At 47.9% G+C, this 15,683-nt stretch overlaps 1 long non-coding RNA gene across 1 annotated transcript in view; it reads right to left on the bottom strand.

Moving 5' to 3' along the window:
* Positions 1-7,946: 7,946 nt before the first annotated feature.
* Positions 7,947-15,683, bottom strand: part of LOC135388238 (uncharacterized) — a 41,055-nt gene continuing 33,318 nt past the window's right edge. The window contains exons 2-3 of the long non-coding RNA XR_010421310.1: positions 14,919-15,264; positions 7,947-8,008 (exon numbers count right to left, since the gene is read on the bottom strand). This is a non-coding gene — a long non-coding RNA (uncharacterized LOC135388238). The remainder of the gene's footprint in view (positions 8,009-14,918; positions 15,265-15,683) is intronic.

The following is a 15,683-nucleotide window of genomic DNA, read 5'->3' on the forward strand; positions in this document are numbered from 1 at the left end:
TTGGTTACAAATGCATTGTCATGAAGACGCGGCGAAGTGACCAGTGTTTTCACTTCAAGAGGTCGTCGACCATCACGACTTCTCCGTGTTGTGGCCAACACTATGGTCTCCGAACCTCATGGACACTGGCATCTCTGAGGCGAAAGAGCGGACCGATGAACGCATAGCTGTGTAACATTGCGCTTACCATATCTTACTGATACCAGGAGCGCAACGTCTCCACAAGCACAACAACATGGATACCAAAATAAAGTAGAGTAGAGTTCATCTGCTAGCGATCTGTGGGAAACCACAAAACACGTGGCCAAATAAGCATTTTCTTTTTTGGATGGTCATACGCAGCATAGAACAATGGCACATGGAATAAATCTCCAACTGACAGGAATGTATTTAGTCGTATCATATATATGCTGCACACATAGGCACAATACTGTTCACTAATTAACGACACCTCAGCACAATCGGAACAGAAACCACAACCGCGTACGATCCACCTCAACCCGGGCCGTCACGGTAACACAGAGGCATAGCCACACCTTTTACACTGCCCGCAGTCTTGCTTTATGCAAAACGTACGAGACAAATCATGTAAGAACGCAAGTGGATGTCAAACGCAAATAAATAGCAACAGCGTCTCAGTCGGTAAGCAGCTAGCAGACGATTCTGGCGGGGAGCGGACGCTTCCGGCAGCCAATGAAGTGATCGGCCTCCTGACGTCACCGCACGCCAGACTCGGCTTGGGGGAGACTGTCGCCACGGAGCGCATTCTTGCAAACTAATTTTCTCAGGAAATTCGCGCTTTTCGAAGGAAATATTTTGCGTGACAGTTTATGAAGGTAGTATGTTCATATCAAGCGGTGAAAAATATATGTTCCAAATGATTTCCATGCGCGGTGTCATGCGCGTGCCCCTTCTGTTCTGTCCTAAACGGAGTGTACACGGATACTCGTTCACACGAATGTGACCTTTCCGTTTTTCCGACACACATACATAGACAAAAGAACGTCACGTTCCTGTGAGCGTGCCTTACACCGCGCTTGTTAGAGAGCCTTAAAAAAATATCGGTACGTTTCCAACATGACACGCTAAAAACGATCTATCTTGTAGATATGCTTTATCAATTGCGGCCCTTCGGTGGAATTCATGCGCGTCACTCTTCATTCAGGAGAAGCCCAAAAGGCTGGGTGACAACGTTCTCGCAGACCTTCAGCGGATCGCTCAGACGTCCAACCGCCAGACGCATATGTCGCAAGACACCTAAAAATGTGTCACAATTCCCACATAACGTTGTTCCGTTTGGAACCTTTGTGAAGCACGACGCCATTTTGAGCAACCAGCGTATAACATCTACCAGAAAATGCCATGATATCTCGAGATACAGATCTCGCTACCACTCCATCCTTTTAGCCATTACGTTGTACAACGCACGCTTGCATGCTGTCGTCTGCTTTAAAAAAGGAAACAACGCGACACAGCAGGAACGCTCCCGTCGAAACGGGCCGACCTTCTTTGCTGCTAAGTCATGGTCTACACTCAGCACTGGGCGTTCGGACCCGGGAGGTCACGTGCCATCGTCTCCCTTTCTGCAACGCTTCATTCTATGCTGCTTCAGCAGAAGGTCCACGTTCAGCTCAGGCGATTGTGTATGGTGCAGTGGAAAGAAAACCATGAGTTATTTATCAAATTTATGTGATATTGGTAGGTTCATGCAATATGTAAAGTATATGAAACGGTTACATCACAACCACGAGAGGTAAGAAACTGTGTTGGCTTACTTGAAGCAGAAGCCTCAGATCGGGGGACACCGACGTTTCGAACATAGACGGTTCTTCCTGTAGAAATTCCTCTGTCCTCCCGAATTGAGGCCTTCTGTTTCAATTGACGTACTCCGGATCGCTGGATTTTCTACTTCTCTGTGTTTTGTCATGTGTTTGGTATGTGCGTTGTCTGTTAAACGGAAACGCGCGTTTCGTTCTGTCTTACGGAAGGCTGGTTTCTGGTCTTATCACATGTACATGTAAACTAGGGCTTCGATATGATGATAGCGTGAGGCTATGTGAGATAACGTCGTGGATGGGATTCTCCGCAATCGTTCATCCCAATTGCTGATAACCCGTTGTTGTTGCATGCCCCAGGTAGCACAATGTACTGAAAGTCGAGTGCAATAGGGGTGGACGCGGGTATGTGGAAGGCCTTGAACACACTCCTGAAACTAAAGAACATTGATAAGACACATACCGTCCACCCCTATTGCACTCGACTTTCAGTACATTGTGCGGCTTGGGTGTGCACGTGTTGTGTGGATGATAGGATTTGGGGGTAGATTGGGGAAAGGGCAAAGGGAAGAAAAGGTGGGGGTTGCGCCAAACATTTAGGAAATGTGTAGGATGCGGGTATGGATAAACCAGTGGATATATTCAGTGCAACGTGAATGCAGAAATGGCGATCCCTGCAGTATTTCAGTTAGGAATCGGATATGAAATTATTGTGGATGTAGGGGGCGCCGTCGTCTTTTGTCTCTACTACAATGTAAGTAGCGAATATTCAAAATGATGTATGTTCAATACTTCTGCTTGTATATCTTCGTGTAGTACTCAGCAGTCCTCCTGCATATCCTCTTAAATACTTTTTACAGTTATTTTCAATCCAGTACTCAGTTCCTTTGAGTACTCCACCCAGTAGTCAAAGAGACAGAAACTCCCAATCATACAGACGCCGCTGGGAAGTACAAACAATCGAAGCCAGCTGGCAAAACTTGGAGTGTCCTTACTTCTGGGGGCTGTACTCTGTGCGCGATACATATTTGCATCTTACCCGGAAGTCCACGTTTATTTAACATTTGACCCCATAAAAGCACCCTCCGCCGCACTGCATGTACCATGAACCACTTGAGAGCAATAGCTACAGAGAAGCTGAAAAACTGTACAGGCGCTTCGTATCAGCGCTATCACTGGCGTTGCTGGTGTCCATCAGCAGTCCAAAGTGTCGGGCCTGAAATAGAGGAAATGTGAATGCGTGAAATTCCGTCTTTGTATGTGCACTGTTCAGTCTATCACTGTCTACGGTACTAGCACGGTGCTATTACTTTGCATAGCGTTAAAGGAGCAGTGTTTTTTAGCATCGCTCGAAACCTAGCTTCCTTCATCAAACGGTCGATCAGGGACAAGCCCGAAAAATATTTTCGCTTCATGGTGTCTGGTTCACTGCGCAATTAAATTTACAAGAATGCTATGGGGAAGCAGGCATGAGCGGTGCGCCGTGACATTAGAGTCTCAGCCCGATCTCCTGGCGTGACGTTGAATTTAGCCCTAGCGAGTGGACGCCAGGCAACACCACCTGGAGACAAAATCTGACCCCTTTAGCGATGGGATGACGTAACAATTAAGAGTCCGCCAATCACGACCGTGCGCTCAGCGGTCGCAGCTAATCAGCCACTGGTATCCACAGAAAGTCTGCATTTCAAAACCGTTTTCGGCAATTGGCTGACTTTATATGCCTACGTGCGAAGGAGTGGGAGGATGCATTAAGCATCCATTCTATATCTGGGTGGCATTGCGCGACGTCTCATTTCCCACTGAAAATTTGCCTACATGCTTGGGTGCGGACGACTGTTCAAGTCACGGCATGATGTCAGCATCACTCACTCACTTACAGGCAGCCTGAAAGAGGGGAGGGGTTCTCTAGAGGGTGTGCACATCAAAAACCCGTCTCGCGTGTTACAAGTCACCTACCCAAATGGAACAAAACTTCCCGTGGTGTTCCTGGGGATATCATTTCCCGGAAATTCGGATCTCCCTGTGAGATAGACATTTTTCCGACAGACGACCCCCACATCTCTTGAGTGGCCACCGTTTGGACTTCCCACCAATATCCGTCGTTTGTCCTCACAGGAAGTTACATGGAGATGCCGGGACGTTTCACGGACTTACGTTACTTTGCTTCAGCTCCGGCCACTGCATCTTTCTTTCTCAGTTGCTTCTCTTTGTTTCGGTCTAGTATTTCCGTTACGGACAATGAGCGCGAAGTTTTAAAAAGCAGAAAACCATGAACTTAGAAAGGCAGTGGCATACCTTTCCAAAGCGAAAACAGATACTATTGCTTGTCTCGCGAGCTTCCACAAATTCGAGAGTCATGTTTGCCTGCGAGTCAAACTAAAGGGGGGAGGTGTGTAAGTTTAATGCGATTGCGTATACTGATAACACTGGACTGATGGACAGCTTGACGTATTAACTCGCTATAACGATAACGTCTGTGCTTCTTACTGCTTTTCATTTGAGGCATTCAGTTGGTTCAGCGAAAGTCGAACTCACGCCGCGACACACCCTGCTATGTTTCTCTCTTTCCTCAGATAATGCTCCATGCAACATCCCGTCAGGGACCCTAATCGGACACTTCTTCAAACTAACGTTGCGGTACATCCTGCGGATGTATGATTAGGGACGTCCATTCACGTAGCTCCCAGAGATGTCCATCTGACATCCATTTCAGGACATGGACGTTAGGATCTATTTCGGACGTCCGCAGGAGATAGTGTTCTGTCTGGGTATATACGATCGTCGTTCTTGCGCAAACGCACGTTAGTAGCCGACGACGAAAAATGTGAGGGGTGCTTCACTGCTCCTTTAAGGATACGATATTATAGTTACGTAACGTAATTACCCGCAACATTTGCTTTGAATGAGGCAGCACATGAAGTTCCGTCCCGAAAAATCGGCGTCATCGCAGAAGTGGCACACCGTCCAGTTGGCCTGGTGCACGATCTTACCTGCGTGGACGCTGTAGTCGCAGAAGAACAGCGTTATCGCAATGCATGCCAGGCACGCCACCTGTGCGTGTGTAGATAGTGCATGAGCGAACATTAGAATGCGTTACTTACAAATACGGGGCAGATTTTTTTTTCATTTACAGGCACAGTTATGGTGCAGCAAGCAAAGCGAAAAGGTTCGCGGCCCAGCTGTTGGGACACCTTTGTCTTTTATAGTGCCTTGTGGGACATTTATACCTCCAGTCATTTGGCAACACTACAGTGGACGGTTAATGGAAGAAGCGCCGATATTTCGAAGGAGCCCAGAAGAAGAACTGTCTCTCTTGGAAATATGGGCAGGCTTTTGTCCTGAGGCACATCCCTTAACATTTTCCCACCAGTTCGCTGGATTTTCTACTCTCTATGCACAGCCGACTGTACTTCTATACAGGGTATTTCACGAAAAATGAGCCAACGCTAAAAAAAAAAAAAAAAAGAATGGTTCTTCAGACACCAATAAGGCGGACCGCATTGTGAAGGTACTCAAACCTTTTCTAATCAATTAATTAAAATTATTTTGTCATTTTTTAGTTTCTTAGGATTAGAGCCAAAATGTCAATCCGAAAGTTGTAGCGGGCGATACGACGACACGAAACACGTTAAAATTATTACTACTCCCCGAAACTATTACAAGTCTTCGTTCGATAACAGGACGCTCGAGCGTGCTGTGATGCGGCGTTCGTCGCGCGTCTTCGACAGGTCGCGTGTCAACCTTTTGTAAACCCGAAAGTTAGCATCTGGAGCCGGGAGAAAAAAAAAAAAGATCCGTCAGAGGTACAAATTTGCAATCAACGGATTTCGTGTCCTTGTATCGCCCGCTACAACTTTCTCATTGATCTTTTGGCTCTAGTCCTTATAATTAAAAACTGACTAATTAGTATGTGTAGATAATAGCCACCACCAGCAATATGCGTTCGTAATCTGTAAATATTTCGATATGCTATGCAAGGTTTAAATGTCTGCGCATCTCCGCAGTTTCCCTTGTTCGCCATTGACTTCTTGTTGAAGTCACTATACCCTTTGGAGCGTTTCCTGGCATTATCGGCCGCACGCTGCTTACGTTCGGTCATCGCGTCTGCATCTGCGCAGCTGCATCTCTGGCCAGAGAAGGGTAACGGACTTGTTTTCAGTGCCGTTTCCATTTTCGTTACTGCTGTATCTTCGTTTCCGTTATCCGTTTCTGATAGCAGCATTTGAATTTCGTTTACATTACGTTTCCGTTACTGCTTCCGGTAATGGAACGGCTGTTACAGAGCTGCGGTAGGACAGTCCGTACAGCTGTACAGCAGTCAGTACAGCTTCGGTGTCACGCGTACACACTACACAAGTAATTTTACGTCGTTGGGATGCGCACGTGTTGCAAGATCTTTTAAAGAAATGTAAGAACATATCTTCAGCCACAGTCTTCTGTCTTCGGTCAGTGTGTGTTCAGCAACCCAAGATGGGCTAACGTTCATCCAATGTCGCATTAATAGGCAGACGCTCTCAGTAGTGAACAATAGTGGCAACAAGCCACGGTGAAATGAAAAGAGTACAAAAATAAATCAATGAAGAAATTTTAATCCTCGTGCTATGGTAGAGAAGAGTGCGTGGAGCCTATATTGTGTAAGTCTCATGTATTGATGTCATGGAGTCACGAGGACTGGGACGAGTAGGCAAGGGAGGGATGCACCCTCGAGATCCAATATTGCGCTTTGTTTCCATGCTCTGGTGCAGTATTTAGAGGATTACAGGGAATGGAGTCATCAAAATACCAAAATAAAATGAAAACTCACTCAAATGTCATTGCACAACAGGAATACCCATTACCGGAATTCAATACCGGACGATAATTTTCGTTTCCGTTTCTGTTTCCGGTAATGGAGGACCGTGGTATGCGATTCCGTAACTGTTACCATTTGCAATTTAGGTAACATACCGTTTCGGTTTCTGTTACCATTACCCTTCCCTGTCTCTGGCACATCTGCAAACTCTACACTTGCCCGAATGCTCCGCAGCACACAGCCTGCGCTGTAACACCGCGGCGTTCGTGTTGCCAGAAGACGTGGACGATAATCATGAGAGAGACGCGCTCTGCCAACGCCACCTAGATATAGGAGGCCTGCTTATTGACTCCTCTCCCTCCTTCGCTACGTGGACATGTAAAGCCAGAATTCGTCTGCTACTGCTGCGATTCCCCGTTCTGCGAATTCAAGAACTCGCAAATGATTGCACCTAACTTCGAACCTGCAGACTCAAATATGTATTGTGCTTTCTTTTTCCGATTTAGTACACAGGGACGTTCAATCACTACTCGCAGACGATGGCGGTTCGTCTCCATGACTACGACTGCTGAAAGCACGTGCGTGATTGGCTACGGCCATTAAGAACACGATCCTGATTGGCTGGCTCTTAGTTGTCACGTCACGCCGACGAGCGCACAGGCTTTCTGTATCTAGCTGGTGTTGGCTCAACCGACACTGAGCGACCAGCGACATGCTCAAGTTTGGAAAAGCGACCGCTCGTTAGTGTTAGTGAGGGTCGTGCGGAAGATTTGGAGGGGGTAGGTTTCGAATCCTGCCATCGGCTATGCTGTCTGAGGCTTTCCCTGTGCTTTCCCGGGACTTTCCAGACGAATGTCGGCGCAGTTCCCCCATGAAGCCGACCCAGGACGCACACCGACCCCTTCTCTCCCGCTCCTTCCTACTGTCCTCTGTCCACGTCTGTGCATCGCTCAGAGCCACAGTTGCTTCGCGGCACTAACGCGGAATGAACAAGAAGCACACATCCCAAGCAGCACAATGTACTGAAAATCAAGTGCAATAGGAGTGGACGGTATGTGTCTTATCAATGTTCCTTAGTTTCACGAGTCTCTTCAAGGACTTCCACCTACCCGTCCACCCCTAATGCACTCGACTTTCAGTACATTGTGCTGCTTGGGATTAGGGAGTTTTAGCATATGGGAAGCGCTCTCGTCCGAAAACTATATACTATATAAAGATCACTTCAAGGGAATCATATGCTCGGTTCATCAATTTTTTTTGGGAACCGCTATCGTAATGACCTTCCAGTCTGATAAATATCTTCTAATCCTTGTTGATTGTACAACTTGTACATACAGATTGTAAATTGTAAATACCTAATACTTACAAGCGCTGCTCGAATCATGGTGTTGCACGCTCAGGACCCCAGGTAGACGATTTCACCTAAGGCTTCAGAATCATTCTGTGCAAAATAAGAGAGGTTAAGAAAATGCATAAATAGAACGTACGTAGTGGCGAAAAACCTTATCCTATACTTCGGCTAGAAGGCATTGACATCCAGTGCACACTAACAACAACGCTTCACCACATAACACGGTCTGTCTTCTCGCTTCGCGCGATTAATGAAGCCGGAAGTGAAAAACGCACAACTTGAAAAAAAAAAAAAAAGAAAAAAAGAAAGGAAGCGTAATTGTTCTGTGCACGTGTACATTCTTAAAGGAGCACCACAGTGCAAGAATTCCTCCGGAATGAAAGTAGGCCGTTACCTTAAGAGCAGTACGAAAGGAACGGGCCTCAAGAAGGCGGAGAGGCCTGTCATTGGTTTCCTTACACGCGTATTCGCCTCATTACGAGCGAAGTCTCATTATGACCAAAGAGAGTCTAACTTTAACGAAAACAAAACAAAAAACATACGCCACGTTAGCAATCTTTGTGCTGTATGCTTCTCACAGTGTCCCTGACGCGGGTATGCTCCCATGGCTTGTGCCGTGTCGTAGCATGTTGCTTGAAGACTGGGAGCAAATACATGTAACAGATGTGTGTTAACAAGAAGGTGCACCTGCGCATGCGCATGTAGCAGACGTCGCTGGTGGGTAAAAAGGAGTGGGAAACCGCATGGTGTGTGCGGCGTATTTGCCGTTTCTGTACCGCGTAGCACATACAACAGCTACACCACTTTGCGGCATGCCTCTGACAACGACCGAAAACACACTGTGACTCGATGATCGCGCAATTTTTGCCCACCAAACAAGACAGCAGCACCGCCACATCACTACAACATCACGTATTGAAGTGAATCGGGAAATAAAAACATTTTTCACACAGAAGCACTGTCAGGTAGTACCGTGTGCATACACTGTGGACCTTTTTCACAATGGCTTATGCGCATGACCTTATGGCGCCAGAGAGGGTTATCTTCGTGTTCAGTAGATGGCGCAGTATGGGGACGACAGAAGTGGGGACCAGTGGGGAGACCGCACGAACGGCGCGAGCCTCGTCGGTCCCACTCCGGACCGGTTTTGGTCCTTCGTGCCACACACGTGGATTTCTTTTGACGCGCTCCGAGCGTGGTTCGCCGGAGAGCCGTTAGGATACGACGCGTATGCGTAAAAAGGTCCATTCTGACACAAGCCATGGGAGCACACCCGCCTCAGGGACAATTTGGGAAGCATGCAGCACAGCGATTACTCGGCGGATGCTTTGTGTGCGTGTGTGTGTTGCCGAAATGAGACTACTTTCGGCCGGATCGGGGTTTTGGCCGTAATGACACATTTGGGAATTAAAGGATTGTTTTCGTAAGGCTGCGTTGACACGAGGCAACTTTTCCAGCAACTCGAACCAACATGTTATGAGCAATTTTGAGAACGCATTCACGCGCAGCAAGTCGTCGCAGCACTTGCGTGCTTTGGAGGCGGACCTTCGTCAACTCTTACAGCTGGAAGCACATGATCCAGGTGCCTATTCTGACGAGTCAGGTGAAGCGAGACATCAGTGATTTGATGCATGCGAAGTATAGCGGTGCTGCCGTGCGAGCCCGCGCTCGTATACGTTAGTTGACAGTGAGCGTCCTACCAAGTACTATGCTGCTGCAGAACCCCGCCATGCAGTGGAGAATCACATTTCCTCTGTCCGAGTTGGCAGCGAAACTGTGTCTTCATCAGCAAATATCTTAGCTGCGTTCTTCGATTATTTTTCCGGGATATTTGGTCAGCAGGTGTCGTTGCAGAACGTACCACTAGCGCGCTCACTGCTTGCCTTATTGCCGCAAGTCCCACACGTAGCGGATACGGTGAGCGGCCCCATCACAGTTGACGAAGTAGTCGCAGCCGTTTCCACTCATCAGGCAAGGAAGGCCCCCGGTCCTGATGGGTTGACGCCCGAGTTTTACAAATGTTGTAAAGACTCGGTAGCGCCAATATTGTCTACCGTATTTAATACTGCCTTCTCTTGTGGCATGCTACCACAGTCATTTACACGTACGCGTACGGTTCTTATTCCCAAGAAACTTGATGCTGAATCTCGTGTGCTACTAAGCAACTACCGTGCCATAACATTGGCGAACGTGGATTACAAAATACTTGCGAAGGTACTCACTGCCCGCTTTCAGGAGCTAATGTCCTATGTTGTTGGTGAACATCAGACTTACGGAATGAAGGGGCGCACAATATTCACAAACGCGCATATGGCGCGATCGGTGGTCGATTGTTGCAACTTCTTTGGGCTATCAGCGTCATTAGTTCAGCTGGATCTCGAAAAGGCATTTGACCGAGTGAGTCACGCTTTCCTTTTTTGGCTACTTCGTCGCGTGAACGTGGGATGTGTACTGCTCAACTGGATACGATTGTGCTATCGGGATGTCACCACACGGTTCCAAGTCAATGGAAGCCTTTCGAACACTATGCCTGTGAGGTCTTCAGTGCGACAGGGATGCCCGCTCTCCCCCCTCCTCTTTGCCCTTTACATTGAGCCAGTGTGCCGACCGGTTCTGGCAGACCCGTATGTTCGCGATTTTCGAAGGCACGCATTCGCAGTTAAAGTTCTTGCTTATGCAGATGATGTAACGTTGTTCAGCGGAACACTAGGGCAGCGCCCAGCCTGCTGGCCGGCATCAGCCCCATCTCATCATCGTATCTCTATTTGTGTGTGTGTGTGTGTCAGCGGAACAGTTGGCAGCATCCATCGTGCGATATGTCATGTGCGAAGGTTTTGTGATGCTAGTGGCACTCGCACTAGCTGGCCTAAATGCAGTGGATCCTGGCTAGGGCGGAGGGGGTTCCACGCCGAGCTTTATGGCAAGCTTGTCATGGTCTACGCAAGCTCCCAAATACTTGGGAATTGACCTCAACTGTTCAAGACGCTCACGGTCTTTTTGGAGTTCTTTCTTGAGTTGCCTGCGATACCTGGTGGCAACCTGGAAACCTTTGGACTTTTCCATTTTCGGTTGTGCATATGTGGCAAATACGTTTTTTGCTTCTCGCATAACTTATTACCTGCGCACCTTACTCCCGTGCGCAAGAACACACATTAATCGAGTCCAGCGGGTCATTTGCACCTTTATGGGGTTCGTCGTATCAACCAATGAGACGTGGAAATCTGTTCCGGCCCGTCAAACTCGGGGGGTTGGGGATTGTCCTGCCTTTTCGTTCGTCAGTTGGTCTGGCGCGCGTGCTCTGTACGTGACCAGCTACACCCTTTCCTCCAGCGCTGCACTGCTGCCATCCTTCGTGATGAGCTACCGGAACTGTTACTGTCGACAGTATATGACACGCATTTGGTTGTTTGGGGCTTCTACAAAGAGGTAGCAGCTTCGTTCAGATCACTCCTGGCAAGGTTCTCTAGAGAGTTCATCTTTGATTCGACTCGGAAACGCCTCTATCACGCTCTACTGGATTCGCTTTTTCCGCCTCCAATGTACCGTACGATGTTTGCACCCCGGCCTGGTGGTGATGTTCTCTTGCGTGTTCGGCGCATGCCAGTGCGTCCAAAGGTGAAGACTTTCTTCTATCGGTTACACGCTGGAACGCTACCGCTGCGCGACAGAGGGTTTTGGGTGCCAAGGAATGATTTCAACTGCCGTCTTTGTCCGGAAGAGGAAAACATTGAGCACGCTTTTCTCTATTGTCGAGACGCCATCTTCTTTTGGGGCGTTTTCCAGCACGCATTCAAAGCGGACATCTACTTAAATTCCCGCCCGCCTTGCTGCCGTCTCTTGTCGGCCCGGCCCGGAGCACACAGCCAATAACAAGCCCTGCCCAGCCCGCGGGTTGGGTCGGAGGACCGTGCCCATGGTGCAGGCCTCTAAACTACACCCCCAATTTTTTTGTAACCCCCGCCCCCCCCCCACCCCGGGCCCGAGCTTGCGGTTCTGGATAAACTAATGGCGCAGAATCACCATGCCATCCCTTACATACGCAAAGGCGAATGCGTACGATGCACTAAACAACAACAACAACTTTATTTTCGACCTTGGAGAGTGGGGAATGCACTAAAATTGTCTACTATTACTGTTTTTACGGCTGCGTACAGCGTCTTACGTGCACCTTCGTTCCATCCTGAAGGACGTTTCGTTGCAATGATTCGCTGTCAGCGGGCGTACCACGCAAGCGAAACTGTAACAGCAGCAGTGTGAAACAGCCAAGGCCATCGCCTCAGCATGTCCATACGTCATTTTGTATTGCAAGTATTCCCTTTATCTTGAGTTATCTGGAACGTGACTTGTTCATCAAGACAATAACCTACATTGATGAAGCCGTCGCGTAGTCTAGATAACCCATCTAGATAACAGACCAAGAAAAGACCTTGGCCTTGACCATGTGCACTAACATGTCCCTGCAATGCACACTCTTACACCCGTGTTACGCGGGCAGTTATCAATGGTCACTGATGCGTGCCAGGGGATCATTGGGTCCAATGTGCTTTGAGTAGACATATGGTCAATGGCAGTTGGCTTGACCATTGGAAACAGCCCTCGCATCCAGGAACATGTCTATGAGACCGATCCGGTGATGTTCGGCACAACTCCCAGACTGCTTGGCCAAGCTTATTATAAAAGTTCAAAAGATTCGTACTCCCTCTGCAGCTAAGGAAGCCCCAGCAGCGATAATAACATCATGGTGACGTAAGTCAGGCACACGAATCGGAGCGCAGCGCCGTCGACTGTATACGAGCTCGTCTGCTTCGCGTTCGCACCGCAATGTATATACTAAGTGAAAAGTCATTGGTGAATGCGCCAAATTTCGCTTACTAGTGTGAGTTCGCGGTGTTACGCTCCTCCCTGTAAGAATACGTCCGACGCTAACCCAGAAGTGATATTCCACAAGCCGATCAAAGACTTCTCGCGACCTGCAGACGCCGTCCCTGCCGCCCTCCGGTTGCCACATACCCTTCGCCTCTCTGGTTGGGCTTGTCCACGCTAGAGGGCGCTCCCCGGTTGGCCTTGTCCGGGTGACGCATTCTCCGAATTCCAGAGAGGGGATTTCGGCATACTCTCAACATCCGTCTTCTGCTCTTGCCATGCATTACATCAAACTGCGCAGAAACTAGTGCACTAATTCGCGGCGGCTTTTCGGTGGTATTGTTGGTGATGGGAAAGCGGAGTAGAACGATACGATGGTTTCGGAATCGACTGGGACGGATGCGACAATCCCTTTAGGAACTCCACGACAGAACCCACTGAAGGCCAACCATTTCACAGGCGGATACCGTTATTACTCTCCCTCTGTAAAATGCGCGGCATGTAGGCCATTTTTTTGTGTGACAATTACCATGGTTGCGCAACCGCGTATTCACACGAACGACATCCTCGCAGAAGACTGTACTGGAAGAAAAAGCTAAAACACAGCTCATAGAGCCCACTTTCCGTCCCGTGTAATGTTGAGCATTCACACGGTGCCGGAATATCTGGAGTGGCGTACTGCACACTTTTGCAGACGACACTTAGCAGATGACACCGCCAGCGTGTTTTCCTGACGTCTGCTACGGGAGTATCTTGTGGCTGTGTCGCAGAATATTCCCCACGGTTAGTAGTGTACGTGAAGCCACGAGGTTGAGCGCTCGCGCGACAGCGGAAAGCTATGACGTTTCTCGCATCTTCCGCTGGAGTACTCTGGGGAACGTCGCTCGTGTGAATGCACGGCGTACGTGTCACAAAAAGGCGTACACCTTTGGTTTTCAACAAATCGGGAGAGAGAAGGATGCCATTCGGATAGGAGCGCGTTATGTTGGGAAGTTCTGTTTCAAAAGTGGCGCCCAGTTTCTGATGTCATCATATCTTATTGATAAGCTGTCATCTTATATTCACGCCTCTTGTTGGCGTCAGATATACCGTATTATACTCCTGCTCCTTCGCGTATACGTCGTAAGACGACTGTCAATCCATATTTCTCTCATTCCATTTCTACTCATTTCATTTCTTTGTCCATCAACCTGACTTTCCGCATCTGGGATATGGCAAGTTTTGCTACTCCAGTTCTGTTTCTTTTGTAGCTTTTTTATATGATTATATATTGCCCCATACTACAAGTACCGAAGTAGCCAGCCCCAACGCCAGCAGGACTAAGGACTCTGTACCTTTTCTCCTGTAATCTAATAGAGGTCATGGCGTTTAGGACAACACCAGTTACGCTCTGCGTATGCCTGAACTTTGTATGTTAGAGCCCACTTTAGGATTAAGCACACGACGCATACTGTTCATTGGCACATGGACGGGGCATCGTGCTAACCTGACCTGACCTAAACTAAGCTTTCAACTGTTTCTTCAGCTTTTTTGTTTCACAATTTAATCAATCAATAATCTTGCAACCTGTAAGTAAGAGAAGGGCAATACGTGCCTGTAAGCAACCTGTGTTATGCCATTACTGTGTGGCGTTCTCGGATGCGGATGCGATCCGGTAACCCTGCGGTTTAACATAACCTCACGTCTCATCATTTCAGTTCAATTCACTTCGTTAAACGCACATTTCAACTTTGAAATCGATAGAACCTACAATATTTTGGCAGGCCTTGATCTCAGTTGACCCTGGTAGCAACAGTTTAACAAAGCTTCGAATCACGTCCTATACAACCGAAAATCTCCTATATACTCCTTTGAAGCCAAACATTATGGAAGGGTGTTAGTGCGCGCTTCAAAAGAACAGTAGTCAAGTGAGCAGTAGTAGCCATGAGGGGTGTAATTGGGGGGGGGGGGGTAGTAACAAAATTGTGTGGGGGGAGGGGTTATCATTAGAGCTATGTCGTTCAGAAAAAACAAAAAAAATTGGGGGGTGTTGAGGGGACTGGAAAATCACTGGACGTGATCGATTACGCGTACCACATGGCGCAATCGTACTGTTTGTATATATATATATATACATAAAATAAAGACTTTTACTCACGTACAATGCGTCTGTCACAAGTACACTCGAGATATCCAGATGACGCGAAACTCTCGGAACCAGACTTCGCGTCGTTGAGAGCGGCTCGAGATTTCCAGGTTTAGAACTGCTCTGGGCACCTTTCTCCTTCATCCAGTGACCTGGAAACCCACAAAATAGATGGTCTTACCTTTTTTAGCTTTTACTTTCTTCGATCCGATTAGCGGTGCTTCCAGTTTCCTGGTATGACTCGCCCGTGTGAGTTGCAGGGGCCAGTTCTGCGATCGCTGCATTAAGATCCATTGCATCTCGCATCCGGATGATGGGAATTGCAATCGTGTTGCGACATTTCGGCTTCGCCGCTTGCCTATAAGTGTGAAATATGTATACATATACATCAATTGTGAGATTATGAATGAGAAACGGAATAAGTGAGAGACCCTTACTCAGCGATTTCGAGGTACAAAGATTTTTTACTCAAGCAAGACACAAAAAGAAGGATATCAACCGTTGTTGTCGCGCATGTATCGAAGAAAGAAGAAATAACAAAAAGCTGGTAGGACCACAGGCTTATGAACCCAGGCTGATGTTATCAAGCAGACGATGGCAACAATACTGATGATGACGATGTGATGATTCGGCTCGCATTACACGTATACATGTATAGATTAGGTTTGTCACGGGAAATATTTTTGACATTTTTGCCCGTGTCGTTTCGTGTCTTGTCGTCAAGAGGACAAGGAACCCACGTGTTACCTTACCAGTTTCATGTAGCAATAAGGAGGT

Source organism: Ornithodoros turicata, chromosome 3 (assembly GCF_037126465.1).
Source record: "Ornithodoros turicata isolate Travis chromosome 3, ASM3712646v1, whole genome shotgun sequence".
Lineage (NCBI taxonomy): Eukaryota > Metazoa > Arthropoda > Arachnida > Ixodida > Argasidae > Ornithodoros > Ornithodoros turicata.